We start from the raw sequence: 17061 nt of genomic DNA on the forward strand, positions 1-17061 counted from the left end.
TTGTTGGATGGCATATTCTATAGATGTCTGTTAAGTCCATTTGATCTTTAGTGCAGTTTTACTCTGGAGATTTTTTTCCTTTCTTTTTTTCTTTATAGTCTGTATGACCTATTGATGAGAGTGGGATACTGAATTCATTCACTATTATTGTTTTTGGACCTAGGTCTTTTATGCCCAGTAATTTCTGTTTCATGAATTTTGGTGCACTAACATTTAGTGCATGTATACTTATACTCATTATATCTTCTTGATGGTTTGATCCCTTTATTAATATATAGTGATCTTCTTTATCTGTTCTGACTAATTTGTAGTCTGCTATGTCAAATATGATTATAGCTACATGCTTGCCTTTGGGTTCTTTCTGCTTGGAATATCATTTTACATCCTTTTCTTTCAGTCTCTGTGTGTGTCTTTGCCAGTGAGGTGAGTTTCTGATTCCAGTCAGCCAGTCTGCATCTTTTTAAAGATAGGATCTTGGTATGTAACCCAAGCTGGCCTAGGACTCCAAATATTTCTTCATCTGCCTCCTAAATCCTAGGATTATAGGCATGCAATACCACACCCCAAAACTGAATCTTTTAATTAGAGAATTAAAATTGTTTTCATCTAGGGTTTTTGTTGAGAGGTATGTATTAGTTTATCTGTTCTTCATCTTTGAGTTTTGCTGGTTTACTGGGTTAATAATGTTTGATTCTTTTCTAATTTTAATTTATTTATTTATTCTTCTAGTGACATTTATTCTTTCCTGAGCTCTTGATTTTGTGTATATATCTCTTCCTCTTTTGTGTGTAGTTTTCCTTTAAATATCTTCTGAAATGAAGGCTTAGTTGCTGTTAATTACTTTAGTTTATGCTTGTCATAGAAGGTCTTTATTTCTCCTTCAATTTTAAAGGAGAACTCCTGGATGTAACAATTTTGGCTGGCAATTATATTTAGGGCTTGAACTAAATTATTCCATGTTCTCTTGACCTTTAGGGTTTCTGCTTAGAGGTCTGCTATTATTCTGATCAGTTTATTTTTGTAAGTAATTTGTCACTTCTCTCACACAACTTTCATTATTCTTTCTTTGTCTGTACTCTTTGTATTTTAGCTATAATATGAAATCAATGAGTTCTTTCCTGGTCATGTCCTGGTTAGTGTTCTAAATGACTCCTGTATTTGATGTCCATTTCTTTCCCTAGATTTGGGAAATTTCCTACTACAATTTCATTGAATAGGGTTTCTATGCCTTTAGTGTGCATCTCAGTTCCCTCTTCTATACTATGCATTAATAGGTTTCTTAATCATGTCCCAGAAGTCGAACACTGTGGCCATAATTGTTTGTTGTTTTCTTTATTACTGTTGAATGTAATTATTTCTCAGCTTCTTTTCAATTCCAGATATTATTTCTTCCTCTTTGTGTCATCTATTTGTGATATTTTCCACTGACTTTCAAGTTGATTTATTGAGCTTTTCATATCCAGGATTTCTATTGATTTAGTTTTTCCCTAGAATGTTTTTCTCTTTGCTAAATTTCTCATCTAAATTGCTGAATTTCTCATCCAAGTCTGGAACTGACCTTTTTACTTCATTCATCTATTTATTTGAATGCTCCTTAGGCTCATTGGTCATTTTTTGAACTGGACTTTTGAATTTTTTCTTAGTGGCTTTTCAACCATTTCAATTGTTATTGTAGAGTTAAGCACTTTTAGTGGAGTCATGTTGCCATGCTTGTTCATATTTCTTGTGTTTCTATGCTGTGATTTGTTCATATACTGTGATGGATTTCACTTCTGTCTTTGTTTGGGGGTCTTCTTTGCAAGTAGCCTTCACTTGAGGGCTCAGTCCCAAGCACTGGTCAGAGAGTAGAAAACAAATCATTGAAACAACAACAATACCAATACAAATTAGATACAATCAAATATACAAATATAATGAAAAGCAATTAAAGATAACTATTGTGCCACCAATTATCACAGAAAAGAATCTGAGAAAATTAATATAGAATAAACTATTAAGTTAAAAATTGATAAAGGTAAAAGTAATAATAATACAAGAATGAAATAAATAAGTGGGCAGAGAGAGGCAAAAAAAAGTAACAAGGTTAGTAAAAGAAGGAGAAGAAGGAAATGGTAAAAGAATGTGAGGAAAAGAACAAGAAATAAAAAAATCTGATTATAAAGTAAAGACATGTAAAAATTAGATGAAGTTTATAAGAATATAAACCTTAAAGATTGAAATCAAAACAAAGTAAAACAATACTAAAATCTAATAAAAAGAAAATAATTATTTTTTGAAAAAACCCAATGACAACAACAAAAAACTCTGGAGAAGTTTCTTTCTGGATTCCTTAATGTTGGAATCCACCAGGAGACGGTGGTAGTGGGCTGTGGGTCTGTTGTAGTACCTCTTTGTTCCCACCCTTGACACTGAGATGGGCTGAGGGCCAGGCCATCAAGGTATGTTGTTAGCCTCAGAACTGCATTGACTTTAGAAGCTTCTTTATGCACTAAGTGGGAGCCACTGCTGGTCCCAATGAGCTTTGTAGCCTGTGAGTTAGACTCATTCCTACTCATTCCAGAGGGTCCCCTAGCTTGTATACCCATGATGGCAAATGCCCAAGATGTGGCATATTCCCTAGTGCATGGGAAAGTGGGAGAAGCCAGCAGTATACTGAGTTCTGCACTACAGTGGGAAAATCAATGGAACTCAACACTGCTGTTATCAGTGGACCCCAACCAATAGTAAACCACCTTTCAGGAGGGTAGAAGCGGTAGAAATTAGGTGATTCACCAAACTTGGGCTCAGAGCTCTCAGTCCTGCCTAAGAGAAAACTACACACTGCAGCAGGCAGGCCGCTCTGGAAGCCAAGCAATTCACCAGCCACGGCCCACAGTTCTCAGTCTCTGCATTGATGGGTTCACTCCAGAGGGTGGACCACCAACCACTGCACCCTTCACAGCCTGAGCTCCCAGCTGCTTAAGCTTTTCAATGGGTTATGTCCCACCTTCCCATACCCTTACTCATGACTGCCTGTCATGATCATCTCCTACTCAAACAGTTTTGTCAGGGTGTCTCAGGCTCCCTGATTTGCAATGGTTCCTTGTAATTCAGCCTTAGGCTCCCTCTCAAAATAGCACCAGGCTATAGCTCTCTAAGATATAAGGAGTGAAGCAGTGAATTTTTTATCCAACTGTAGCCTGCCACAGAAGGAGTCATTGTTACACAGAATCCCGATACCAGATTTAAGACTTGCAGCACTATGAGTTTTTCCTGTGGCTAGGACAGCCAGTCCGCTATCACTAGGGCTGCCTGGCTTACCTTGTGTTTGTGGCTTCAGCTTTCTACCACACCTCTGGGGATGGAACTGTGGACTGTTTCCTACTTTTCTTTCATCTCTTTCTCTATGCTTTTTAGCTGTCCTGCTTGACCCTTCTTACCCTGACTATTCTCATTCACATAGTCATATGGAGGAAACTTAGTCTTCCATCTCCCATGGGAAGCTGCCTACATAATACTTTTTATTGTGGAAAATAGTGGAGTAATTTACCATTCTCCATTTAGCTAGCTCAGTCTCTCTGTGGTCTATTTGGAGGAGTGCGGCTCTACCACAACAAGAATTCTCAGTGTCGTGTGACAATATAAAGAATTCTAACAAGAAATGCCACTTTCTACTTTGAGTACAAGTTGTAAGCATCATCTTTTCACAGGGTCACATTCTTTCCCTGAGCCACCATGAATCACCTCCCGAAAGCAGTAGTTAAGATTGTTACTCTTTGATTATTTCATGCCTGATACTATATAGTATTGTATCACTTGACTGATAACAGAGAAAAACAAATAAATATCCTTTAACAGTAATTCTTATCTATAAAAATACTACTATTGATCATGATTATGCTGCAAAACGACAGTTCTCTTCATTAATAAAAGCTTGTGTTAAAGCCATAATATGATTTACATCAAAGAACAATGTGAAAAAAGCAGTGAGAAAAGAAAAAAATACAGGGAATTGAGAGATTTGTAACCGATAAATTTTAACCGAAGATATTTTCCTCCTCCTTTGGGCAGCTGGAATAATGAGGTAAGGAGTATGTAAGTAAGATCTAAAGAAGGGAACTGGAGTTAACTTATACCTCAGAGAAACAGCTAACTATTTTGAATGGTTATTTTGAGTCATTCTCTATTTTATCAAAACATTAGCAGATTTTTCATTTTGAATAGGCCAAAGCTCATTATTATAAATCTCTTTCAATATTTTTGAGTTTGAGAATGTATCCTACCAATAGTAAGATCCAAAGCATTGAATATTGGAGTAGTTGCATAGGTACTATGGTAGCCCAGCAGCGAGAACTTCAATGTGATTGTATATTTCTCATCACCAAGTTCAACAGAACAGCTGGTTATACCTGGAATGTAATCAGGAAGGGTCGGTTCTCAGGGGCTTCAACTCTAGTAGTAACAATTTAGTTTCCAAAGAGGATGGTGAAGATGCTGCTAAATATTATATTGTTTTCTACTGTTTCAAATTTCTAAAATACTTTATAGTAATTTTAAGCTTGTCAATTAATAAAGAAAGAATCAGTTGTTTACCTGTCAATACTAAGGATGTTTTATTAGCTCTCATCCACTTTTAAACAGTAATTAGTGAAACAATATAATAGTTCTTGTGGGGTTTTCATGCTAGCTCTCTTATTCATTTACTTAGCAGGCAGGGATTTATTTACAAGTCATGAAAAAGTAGTGCTATTATGGAAGTATTTTTTCATTTTTTACTGTTGTACTGGGGGAACACTGTGACATTTACAAAGTTCTTACAATATATCATAGTTGAATTCACTCCTTCCATCATTCTCCTTTATCTTCCTTTCCTCCATTCTTGGAACAGTTTCAACAGGTCTCATTTTTCCATTTATGTGGAAAATGTAATGATATTCACCCTCTTACACCCTTTCCTTATATTCTCCCATCTCCTCATTTTATATATTGAAATGCAAAAGAAAAAGGACCTGATGTGATAGAATAACTCCTCAGAGCATTGCAAGAATTTAGAGCTTGAACAAAGACTTGAAAGATGTGAGGTTTGACAAAGGGACTTCTTATAGAATAGTGGTTTTAAACTGAACTGATTTGTCCCCTTCCCCCACAGAACATTTGGCGAAGTCCAGAGACATTTTTCATAGCTATGACTTGGGGAGGGGAGATGTTGCTTCTATCTATTGGATAGAGGCCAAAGATGTTGCAAAAGATCCTGCAGCATACAATATAGCCCCCGCATCACGTTATCTGGTCCAAGAAGTCAATAGCTCTGAGGGTGAGAAACACTATTGTGAGACAAGAACAGATTTTGGAGCAGGAAGCAATGTGAATTGAAGGGAAAAATCATGATGGCATGGATATTGGTGGCTTCCAGAAAGAGGCCCCTATGTTCCTTCTTTCAGAATAATGTGCTAAGTAAATGATTAACCTGTAGCTATATCTGTGGGAACTGACAAAAGCAATTCACTAGAGAAGTTGAGCAGTGGAACCCCAAAATGGCCTCGCAGAACTTCCCATGCTATGCAGTAGCATGGGAGAAGCATAATATATAACTTCCTGTGGAAGTATGGAGAAAGTCATGGTACCTAAGGAGTTCAGACACATAGAAAAAATGTGTATATCTCTGTGAAGGTCAAAAACAGATGATGTTCAGAGGAACACTCCCACAATTTCAGTTCTGTATAATTCAAAAATAATCCTTTGAAAAGGAAAGATCTAAATCTCAACACAGACTGTTGTCTTGGTAAAATAAGATTTAAAATAGGAATTGATCTGAGCTACAGAAAAACAGATGTGTTTCTTATATACCTGGATCATGGACTGAAATTTTTATCCATTGAACCAAAATTTATGCCAGGATTAATAAATATGCACTAATTCAAGGACCTCACACTTGCTAGGCAGGTGTTCTACCACTTGAGCCATGTTCTCAGCTCTTTTTTTTTTTTTTTTTGCTTTAGTTATTTTTCTGATAGGGTCTCACATTTTTGCTTAGGGCTGACCTGGGACTACCACCCTCTTACCAATACCTCCTTGAAAGTTGGAATGACAGGTGCATGCCACAATTCTTGTCCTGTTGGTTGAGATGAGGTCTCACTAATTTTTGCTCAGGCTAGCCTTGAGCTGTGATCCTACAGATCTCTACTTCCCAAGGGTCTGGGATTACAGATGTGTTCCACCATGCCTGGCCTATCTATATATTTTTTGATTGTTCCACAGACCTCAGTTCTTACTGCTCTCTGCTGTGGGTAGGGGTATCCATATTTCATGTTACAAGGAGAGGAGTAACGTACCTTAGCTTCCAGCAATTATGTTTCCATGTGTTGCACTTCTGTGAGGAAATGCTTTTTTCATTGTCTCTTATATTACCTGGTTTCATCTAACCATGGTGCCAGTAAATTCCATCTTTATAAAATCCATGCTGACTCCTTGAAGTTCAGATAGGTGATCTGATTATCTTGACTGAGATTTGGCACAATGCTTTGAAAATCCTAGGAAGCCACAGGTCATCTTTGATTTTAGGAAGCTCAAATATGTCTTGCATGTTCTTAATGAATATTCTCTTTAAAAAATCTGCAGAATATATAACCTAATTTTTGGTTTCCATATTTGTCTATTTTTTTCACAGAATAGATGTAGAGAGTGTTCCCTTCCAAAATGGATTATTAGCTTCTCTTTTTATTAGCACTATTCCTTCTTATTCTGTACTGGTAGCTGGGCATGCATCTTTAGACAGTCAGGAAACTGGTGTTCATATTTAAGAGCACATTCTCTACTTATGTACTTATGTCCTTGTTAGTCAGCTTGAATTACTCTCAGCCACCTAATCACTACACTCGTGTGTGCATACACACGCACACACATTCGAAAGTGAGATGTAGAATATCTTGATTTCAAGTTGCCATGGTCATAGTGGGATATCTAAATTCCACTATCTCTAATGTAACTTATAATGTAAAGCTGATGCTCAGCAATGAATATTATTCTTACCTGAATAGCTTCTTCTCTTTATAGTCCTAGGAGTGTGATGCATTACTTTTGGAACTTTCTAACATAAAATGTGTAATAAGCTTTATAGAATTTCAAATTTTCTATTATACTGTAAAAAAATCAATATTTGATCACCATTTATTTCAAAATTCTGTTAAGACTTAAAACAATGCAGTAAAAGAGACAGATAAACATTGATAGTTCTTGCAAAAGTCTATCAAAGGTGCTCCCTACAAAAGGTTGGATACTTATTTCAAAAGAAATATTTATTGGCAAGTATTAGCATAGGCAGTACATCTTTAAGGTGATCTTATACTACTGAAGAGTAAAAGCCTAAAGGAAAGTATGACTTTACTAACCTCTCCATGTTTCTGTTGCAATATCAAAACACATTCCTGAACAACTTAGCAATTCTATAAGCCAATAAAATGATGACTTGAAGGTTAACTATCTTAAGCCACAGACCAATTACACATACAGTTTTTAAGTTATGTCAGAATGTCATTTTTTAAAAATATTCATATAATTAGAAAACAAATATTAGACAAAAGTCACTTAGTCCCTCACTTGTCCCTGAGATGTCTCAAGGCAATTCACTAAGTTTAAGAAATGTTTTTTAAAGGCAATTTTAAAGTGATTCAAACAAATTTATTATAATGAATTTAAATGTTCTTTGACATTTGCTTTTTCTGATTTCTTAATGTAGAAAAAAAATGTAGTATGAGGACTTTTTACTAGGAGGCATCCTCCTACATTGCTTACAGCTCAATGACTATAAATCCCAATGTGTCTGACTCTTGCCATGTTTGTGGCCACTTAACCATGCTCTTCAGACTGTGGTTGATGCCTGATTATTTCTGCTGTCTGATAGTTGGCTCAATGTTCTGTGAGTTTGACTTGACTTAGTATGTGGACACAGGCCTTGAGCAAAACCAGATGAAAGGAATGAACTACTTGTCCTTGATTCCGTAGGCACATGGAACCAACAGAAAGTGATGGAAACACTAAATCACTAGCTGGGATCCAGAAGTGACAGCATAATCCTTAATACCCAGGAGAACACTAAAAACAAAAAGATGGAGACCTTAATAGGAAAAGGGGACCAGGAACTAGAGAAAAGGTTAGATCAAAAAGAATTAACCTAGAAGGTAACACCCACGCACAGGAAATCAATGTGAGTCAATGCCCTGTATAGCTATCCTTATCTCAACCAGCAAAAACCCTTGTTCCTTCCTATTATTGCTTATACTCTCTCTACAACAAATTAGAGATAAGGGCAAAATAGTTTCTGCTGGGTATTGAGGGGGGGGGAGCGGGAGGGGGTGGAGTGGGTGGTAAGGGAGGGGGTGGGGGCAGGGGGGAGAAATGAACCAAGCCTTGTATGCACATATGAATAATAAAAGAAAAATGAAAAAAAAAATCACTATGGAACTCTGATCTCCAAGTGTGAAAATATATACTGCAGAGGACAAAAATCAAATCATTTCTTTGTAGCCACAATCTTAAATGAAGTGATTTTCTAGGTTTATTGCAGTACCAATTTGTACCTCTACTAAGACAGATAGTTGGGAGACATTTATTATATAATTATATGTACAGCACGTAAACCAGGTAAATGGGAACACACAGGTATGGTTTTTGTTGTTGAAGAGCTCAGAGTCTAGAGGGGGTAGAGCAGGGGAGAAGGAGAGAGAGAGAGAGAGAGAGAGAGAGAGAGAGAGAGAGAGAGAGAGAGAGAGAGAGAGAGAGAGAAGTTTTATAATACAAACATTTGATTTTTAAAGCACTCCATGATTACTCCAAACTAAATTTCACACTTTATTAACTGCCCCATGCCAGTGGCTCATGCCTGTAATCCTAGCTACTCAGGAGGCAGAGATCAGGAAGATCATGTTTCAAATCCAGCCTGGGCAAATTGGTCATGGAACTGTATCTCAGAAAAACCCACCACAAAAAGGGATCAGGGAGTGGCTCAAGGTGTAGGCCTTGAGTTCAAATCCCGGTACTGAAAAAAACAATAGCCTCCTTATAAAGAGAGAAAATAACATTACCCAACTTTTCCGGCTGTTGTGAGGATTAGCTGTGTTACTATATGTAAAGTATTCAACACATGTTAACTGTTGGCAGTTACTAGTTACCATTGAGAAAACCACTCTTCCTTCTGTCCCATAGTTGCTAGACACTTAATAGCTACTATTTAGTGGATAAAATGCCACAAATTTTACACAAATAGTATTTCACTTACTCTTCCCACTAACTTTCTGAAACTTAATTTTCAGAAATTTAACTATGTGCCTAATTTTCTGTCTAGCTACTCTCAAACTAGAATTTAAACTACATTTTACTACTAAAGTATCTAGGCTTGTGGGTGGAGATCACTATAGAAGACTGGGATTAAACTGTTAATTCTCCAGGCATATTCTCTGGGGATTGGCTCTTTGCTCCCCTTGGGAGCAAAGAAAGACATTGAAATAGAGTTCTACTATAAATAAGGCATTGAAAACATACATAAAGTCAAATCAAAGCACTTTTCTAACATTTTCTCTCTTTCTGCAGCTGGTTTATAGAGAAGACAAGTTTGCAACCCTCGGTAAATGGAGAAAAATATTTGAGCATCATAGTTCCTAAATTCAATGATTTTTCAGAAGAATCTACATTTCTAGGTGTATCATGCCACATAATCTTGGTTCATTCCAAAGTATTAAGCAATTAGAAGAAATTGTGACCATGAGGAATGCAGATAAATGAGCCTACAAAGAAGAGGCCTACTTTGCTCCTAGGAGGGACCTTCACTCATCTCCCGGACCAACACACATTTCTCAGTTTTCTCTCAGATCATTCTCAAGCAAAGTGTGAATAAATTGGGTTGTAAGTAATATTTACTTTTAATGTTTTAGGATTTAAAGATTTATGTGTGTGATGTATTACTTTTTAAATAAAATTAGTGAACAGCTAAAGTTTATACAAAGATTATCTGTGGTAAACATTTTAAATTATTTCATTTAATCTTTTTTATTATTTGTGTACATAGGCCTTCCACTGAGATATTTCCATACATGCATGTAATATTCTCTGATAAAATTCACCACTTTATCACTCTTTCCTACCCCCTTTCCTGTTTTTTAAAACAATCTAAATGTGTTTCATTATTCTATTTTCATACATTTGTTGCTTGTTTTCTTGAAGATTGCCATTCTTACTGGGATAAGATAGAATCTCAGTGTCATTTTGATTTGCATTTCCTTTAGAGCTAAGGATGTTGAATATTTCTTTATTTATCTGTTGCCCATTTGTATGTCATCTTTTGAGAACTGTCTGTCCAATTCATTTGTGCATTTATTAATTGGATTGTTTGTTCTTTTGGTATTTAATTTTTTGAACACTTAATGTGTTGCAGATATTAATTGCTTGTTAGATGGATAGCTTGTACAGATTATCTCCCATTCTGTAGGCTATCTCTTGATTCTGACAATTATTTCCTTTGCTATGCAGAAGCATTGTAACATAATGCAACCCTATTTGTCAATTCTTGCTCCTATTTCCTGAGCAATTGGAGTTCTATCCAGAAAGACATTACCTATGCCTATGTTTTCCTCTAGTAGTTTCAAAGATTCAGGTCTTTGATCCATTTTGATTTTTGTTCAGAATGAGGATGTAGTTTTAGTCTTCTACATGTGATACTGAGTTTCCCAACATTTGTTGAAGAGGCTGTCTCTTTTCCATTGTATGTTTTGGGTGCATTTGTCAAAAAATCATATGGCAGTGCAGAGTTATTTCTGGATCTTCTATTCCATTGGATCTTCTATTGTGCTCTGTTTTCGTCCCACACCATGCTGTTTTTGTTACTATGGCCTTTTGAACAATTTGAAGTTAGGTATTACACCTCCAACCTTGGTATTTTTATTTGATTATTTGGGGTCATATGGATTTTCAAATTGATTTTCCTGTTCGGTGAAAAATGTTATTGGAATTTAATGGAGATTGCATTGACTCTCTAGACTGCTTTCAGTAGTATAACTATTTTCACAGTATTAATTCTGCCAATCTATGAATGTGAGAGGTCTTTCAGTCTTCTGTTATCTTCAATTTCTTGCTTCAAGATTATATAGCTTTCATTGTAGAGGTCTTTCCCTTCCTTAGTTAGGTTTATGCCAAGCTATGTAATCTTTTTGAGGCTTTTTTGAATCAGATTGTTTTCCTAATTTCTTTCTCATCCTGTTTGCTATTGACATATACAAAAACTATTGATTTTTATATGTTGATTTTGTATCCTGCTATTTTGATGAAAGCATTTATCAGATCTAAGAGTTTTTTGGTGGAGTACATTTTAAGCCTAGGATCATATCATTTACAAATATGATAATTTCAATTTTTCCTTTCCTATTTGTATGCCTTTCATTTCATTCTCTTGCCTTTTTGCTCTAAGAATTCAAGCACTCATTGAACAAGAGTGGAGGCAGTGATACCGGACTCTACTTCCTCACTTTAGAAGAAGTGGTTTCAGACTTTCCTTATTTAGTATGATGCTGGCTATAGGTGTATTGTTTACAGTCTTTATTATGTTGGATTACATCCCTTCTATTCCTTGTTTCTTCTGGGCTTTCACTCTAAGCCTGTACTATTTTTGCAAGTGATGTACATTTCTTGTAGGTAACAAATGGCTGTGTTTTGTTTTTTAATCTAATCTGCCAGATGATGTGTTGATTGGAGAACTGAGACCATTAACATTCAGAGTTACTACTGAAAAGTATGTAGTAATTTATGCCATGTTGTTGTTTTTGTAGTGCTTGATTTTTCCTTACTCATTTGCTTATGTACTTGTGTAGTGAGATTTTTTTCTTTACTGCATTTTCATGGTTGTATTTATTTGCCTTTTCTATGTGTAGAATGTAACACTTGCCTAATGGTCATGAATAACTTTAGTTTTGTTTGTCATGGAAGGTTTTCATTTCTCCTTCAATTTTGCAGGATAGTTTTGCTGCTGAATACAGTACTCTAGGTTGGCAGTTATCATCTTTCAGTCATCATTCCATGCCCTCCTTGCTTTTAAAATTTCTATAGAGAAATATATTTTTCTGATGGGTTTGGATTTGTAGGTGACTTGGATTTTCTCTCTTGCAGCTTTCAGTATTTTTTTCTTATTCTCTATGCCTGTTTTAAGTATAATGTGCATTGGGAGGTTCTTTACTTATCTTGTGTGTTTAGAGTTCTAAAAGTCCCCTATACCTGGATGACCATCTCTTTCTCGTGATTTGTTTCTGTTGCTATCTTAACAAGTATGTTTTCTATGCCCTTAGCTTGTAACTTTCCTTCATTTACACCCATCATTCGTAGGTTTGGTGTTTTAATGATGTACCAAAGTCTTGCATGTTCCATTTGTACATCTTTATTTTTTTCTTTATCTTCATCTCAATGTTCTAATACATCTACCTTGTTTTCAAGCTCCGATATTCTGTCTTCAATTTGATCCAGACTCCTGGAGAGACTCTAAACTGAGTTTTATATTTCATTTATTGAGACTTTCATTTCTTGAATTCTATTTCATTTTTTTTCAGAATTTATATATCTTTATTGAATTCTACTTTCATATTCTGCCTTGCTTTATTTATTCATTCATCTCTTTATTTTAATTATTTTGGAATTTAGATATTTATTCATGTCCACTTTGATCTCATCTATCGTTCTTACAATTACTTCTTTTAATTCTTCGGATTTCATTCATCCACTTCACTATCATTAGGGTTTGTTACTGTAGAATTAAGTTTTGGAGTAATCATGCTGCCTGAGCTTTTCATATTTTTTGTCTTTTTGCATTGAGATCTGTGCATTTGAGACCCAGTCATTGACTGGACATTTTAATCACATTCTTTCAGTAGGGTATTCTCATTGTTCTGGCTGGACAGTGTGGTGGCAAGATTGACGTTCTGTCTATCTCCACCGGACTAAGTATCGCTCAGTAACAAAGCATTCACCCATGTGCTTAGGGTACCGGCCCTGACCCCCAACATTGCTCAAATTAAGGAAAACTTGTTGGAGCCTCTTACAGAAGGGTTGGTTGTCCACTTTTGAGCTCCATTCATTCTAGAAACTTCCTTTCTCTATGTACTGGGAGTCACTACTAGCCACAAGGAGCCTGTGGACTGGGAAGATTCTCCATTTCTCCACAAGCCCCCCAGCTTGTATACTGAGGGGCAGCAAGCATCCAAGCCTAAGGATGACCCTTGAGGTGGGGGAGCAAAGAGAGGACTGGTTCTGCACTGGCAGGGTAAGAACCTAGGGACCTAGATGCTCTGCCTCCTCCTGGACTCAGTGCTTTTAGACCTTCCCCAGTGATTCAGAAGGCCTCAGGCCCCTCAGACCTAGCTGGCAGCAAACATACACTGGAATGCTCTTTTAGGAACTGGGCTCCAGTGCTTTCTGACCCTGCCCAGATTCACCTCCCTGTGGGAAAGGAGGCTTTGGAAGTCACATGATTAGAGGGTGTGGGCTTAGGGCTTGCAGACCTACCTGGCACCCAACACTTGTAGCCAGGAGGAAGACCGGGGGGCCAAATAATGTGCCAGTCAAAGGCCCAATGCTATGTCTACTGTGATAGGCAATGGGACTTGCTCCTTAATAAGGAGGGTGGGGCCTCCAACCGCTGTGCCCTTCTTTGCTGGAGCTCCCTGGTGCTTGAACGTCTCTGCAGGTCCCTGTCAGAAATTTTCCTCCTCTATAACCACCTCTGTGGCTGTTTCCCACTCAGGCCCTGTAGCAGGGGGTCCCAAGACTCTCTGAGCCATGATTTTCCCTTGTTTGCAAACCCTTAGAGGAGCTCAGTCCCAAATAATAGCCCCTCTCTCAGTATGACATCTTTCCATAGCCATCTGAGATAAAAGGAGTAGCAGAATGTCTTTCTTCATTGAAGCTAGCCTTCCACACCAGAATAGTCACCATCTTACCAAATCCTCACATTGAGTTTAGGGATTATGGGAGGTGTGAGTTTATCTCTCTGTCTGTCACCAGGGCCATCTGTCTTACCTTGCAGTTGTGTCTTTGCCTCCCCTTCCACCCTTACCCAGGGAGCCAGGGACAGGGCTTGGGACTAATTTCTGCAAAGGCTCACCCACTTCTTAGTGGTCTGTGGCTAGCTTTGGTTAGCCGTTAGTGAGGTTCAGGTAAGAAGAGGCTTGTAGAGTGAAGGAGTAGGATTGGTTTGGCTCTACTCTTGTCATTCTCTATCTGAACTCACATGTCATGATTCAAAATAGTGCTTATTCTCCTGCTCACACCTGAAATGAGCTTCTGGCCAATCTTTGTAAGGCTAGACATAACCAGGATTAGGTTATGTGATCATACATCTCAGAGCAGGTGTGAGAGGAAGCTGGAGATGAAAACACTAGGGAATTTAACTTCTATTATGTGCTTAAGGTACATCAGTCTGGCCACTTTACATAAATTGTTTTATGGAATGAGACATGATGAAACTATTCTAGGAATGAAGGGAGGAAGGGATAAAGGAGAATGATGGAAGGGGTGAATTCAACTATCATATATTGTAAGAACTTTTGTAAATGCCACAATGTACCCTAGTACAACAGTAATATGATAATAAAAATTATTGTATGGAATCTTCACAACAACCTTTTGAGGTAAGAAGTATTAAAATTGTCTCAGGAGGAAACAGGATGGTCATAGTTTGAGAAAAAAGTGCCTAAGTTTACACTGTTCTAAAGGACAGAACAAGAATTTATTTCAATTTTACCTGCTACAGTGTTTGTGCTCTTTGCACTGTCAGTTGTATGGAAAAGACCAGGAGTTATATGCAGAGCACGTATCCAAAAGTGGGACTGGTAGAGGAGACCAAGGGAAAGGGAAAAGAAGGAAAGGAAGATAGCAAATAATAATGAAGTACATTACATCTGTGTAGGAACAAGACAAAAGGAAACACACTGAAAACTGTTAAACAACACATGGTAAGGGAAAAAGGGCAATGAAGTACAGTGAAAAGGGGTTACATGGACTTAAGTACAATGCATGTTCAGGCATAATACCAAGGCAAAAATCTCACTGAACTACAAACAGGCACCTAAACAACAAAGGATAAGAATGAAAAATAGATCACACTAATAGGAGGTCACTACCTAGAGCAAGAGAGTAAAAGAAGGAAGAAAAGAAGGTGAATATGGTTGATGAACTTTCTATACAAGAATGAATATAGAATTTTTAAACTTGTTGATATCACCATTATAAGACTAAGGTAACAGGGAGAAAAATGGGGGAGGATGAACTAATTTAAAATATAATACATCTATACATGGAAATTTCATAATGAAACTCACTGTAAAGATATCTTAAACAAAAATAACATCTTTCAAAAAGGGAGGACAAGAAAGTATAAAAGGTCCTGCCTGGGGGTTGAAACCAGTGGCAGGGGGGAAGATATAAGGAAAGAAGGGTGAATATGATAGAAATATTATGTACTCGTATATGAAATGGAAAAATGAAACCTGTTGTAACTATTCTAAGAATGGGCGAAGGGATAAAGGAGAATGACGAAGGTAGTGAATAAGCACTTTTGTAAATATGACAGTGCATCCCCAGTACAACAATAGTATGATAATAAAAAAGCTACAGTAAAAAACCAGGAGTTCCAGGGGTAAAGAGTTATGAGATTACAAAATCCCTTCAGTGAATCATTTTTGAAAATAAAAACTACTCTTTTGTGAGTGATCACTAGATGCTAGGATTTTTGATGAGGACTTTGCATGTGTTATCTTATTAAATCCCTCAAAACTTTATGAAATTGGTAGTGTTATTACTTCTAATTTGCAGAGAAGGAAAAAGAAGCTTAGAAAGATTAAGAAGGAATTTACCTGGGATTGGACTCCAGGGAATCTTTCTAGATCCCTTGCTCCTGTCCTCAATTGCCCTTCAGAGGCCTAGAACAAATTAGGTCTTTCTTTCTTTTTTTCTTTGATATAAGGTCTCACCGTGTACCCCAGGCTGGCCTCCAACTCTCAATGCACCTTCCTTGGCTGCCTGAGTTCTGGGATTACAGATATGTACCACCACACCCAACTAAAAATAGGTATATTATTTCTTACTTTGTTCCCATTTCTTTCCAACATAAATATGTTTATATATGATTATTTATGACTTCAAAAAATGTCAGGCACTGTTTTAAACCCTTCACTAGGACTTCATTTAATTATCACAAAACCCTAGAAACTAGGTATTGTTATCAACCCAATTTCATGTATGAGGAACACAAGGCACATGGTGAGCAAATTGCTTGCTCACCATCACAGGTGTCAGGGAACAGGATTCACTTCAGAGACCATGCATCGACAGTCATTGAACTTAACTGCTTCTTATTATCCATGTGCTCACCAGAGCACTTCCTAAAACTCACTGCCATTCATGCCTACCCCTCTCTCAAGGACCTTCAGCTTTTTCTCATCCAATGATACTTTACTCCATATTAGAAGCTTTTTACAATTTTGCTGTCTTTTAACCTTGTATTTTCCTTTCTCCTTCTATTGAGTGCATCTTCTAGACTATTTGACACCCTAAACTAGCCAAGAACACCCAGCTATTCATGACTTTTCTCAGGGGCTCAAATATTCTTCATTGATCTTTAGAATTCAAACCAAGGTTCAAGTATTTCAGTGGTTTTCCCCACAAAGTGTTCCTCATTCTCTCTGCACCAAACAGCCCTCATCTTCTGCACTTATTTATATCTACATTAATATCACATCTTTCACTCTGTCTTGCATTATGTTGTGATGTTTGTCCCTCTCCCATCCAACTGAGACACTGAATCTCTTGAGGTCAAGTATTGTGCTTCATTAATATTCCCAGGCATTGACATTCAATGAATATTGCTGAATGAATAAGCATATGAATAAGTGAATGGGGGTCTTGAAGGTGTTTTTAGCTTTGAGAGGAAAGTAATAAAAGTTCTAAGTATTCATTAGCTAAATTACTTTCAGGGTAATAGAAATTATATATATTCTACATATATGGTTATTTATACATGAATGCATAATTTCTGCATTACATGCTTGTTTT

General features: G+C 36.9%; 1 long non-coding RNA gene across 14 annotated transcripts in view; it reads left to right on the forward strand.

Annotated features, from left to right (window-relative positions):
- LOC141410952 (uncharacterized) overlaps window positions 1-17061 on the forward strand; it is a 96893-nt gene that overhangs the window by 33926 nt on the left and 45906 nt on the right. For 10 of the 14 annotated variants that reach the window (XR_012435771.1, XR_012435772.1, XR_012435776.1 and 7 more), the window contains exons 2-3: window positions 7981-8182; window positions 9565-9876. This is a non-coding gene — a long non-coding RNA (uncharacterized lncRNA). Of the gene's footprint in view, window positions 1-7980; window positions 8183-9564; window positions 17058-17061 lie in introns of those variants that run through there. The other 4 variants (XR_012435768.1, XR_012435767.1, XR_012435766.1 and 1 more) reach the window with 2 other exon arrangements.

This window comes from Castor canadensis, chromosome 9 (assembly GCF_047511655.1).
Source record: "Castor canadensis chromosome 9, mCasCan1.hap1v2, whole genome shotgun sequence".
Lineage (NCBI taxonomy): Eukaryota > Metazoa > Chordata > Mammalia > Rodentia > Castoridae > Castor > Castor canadensis.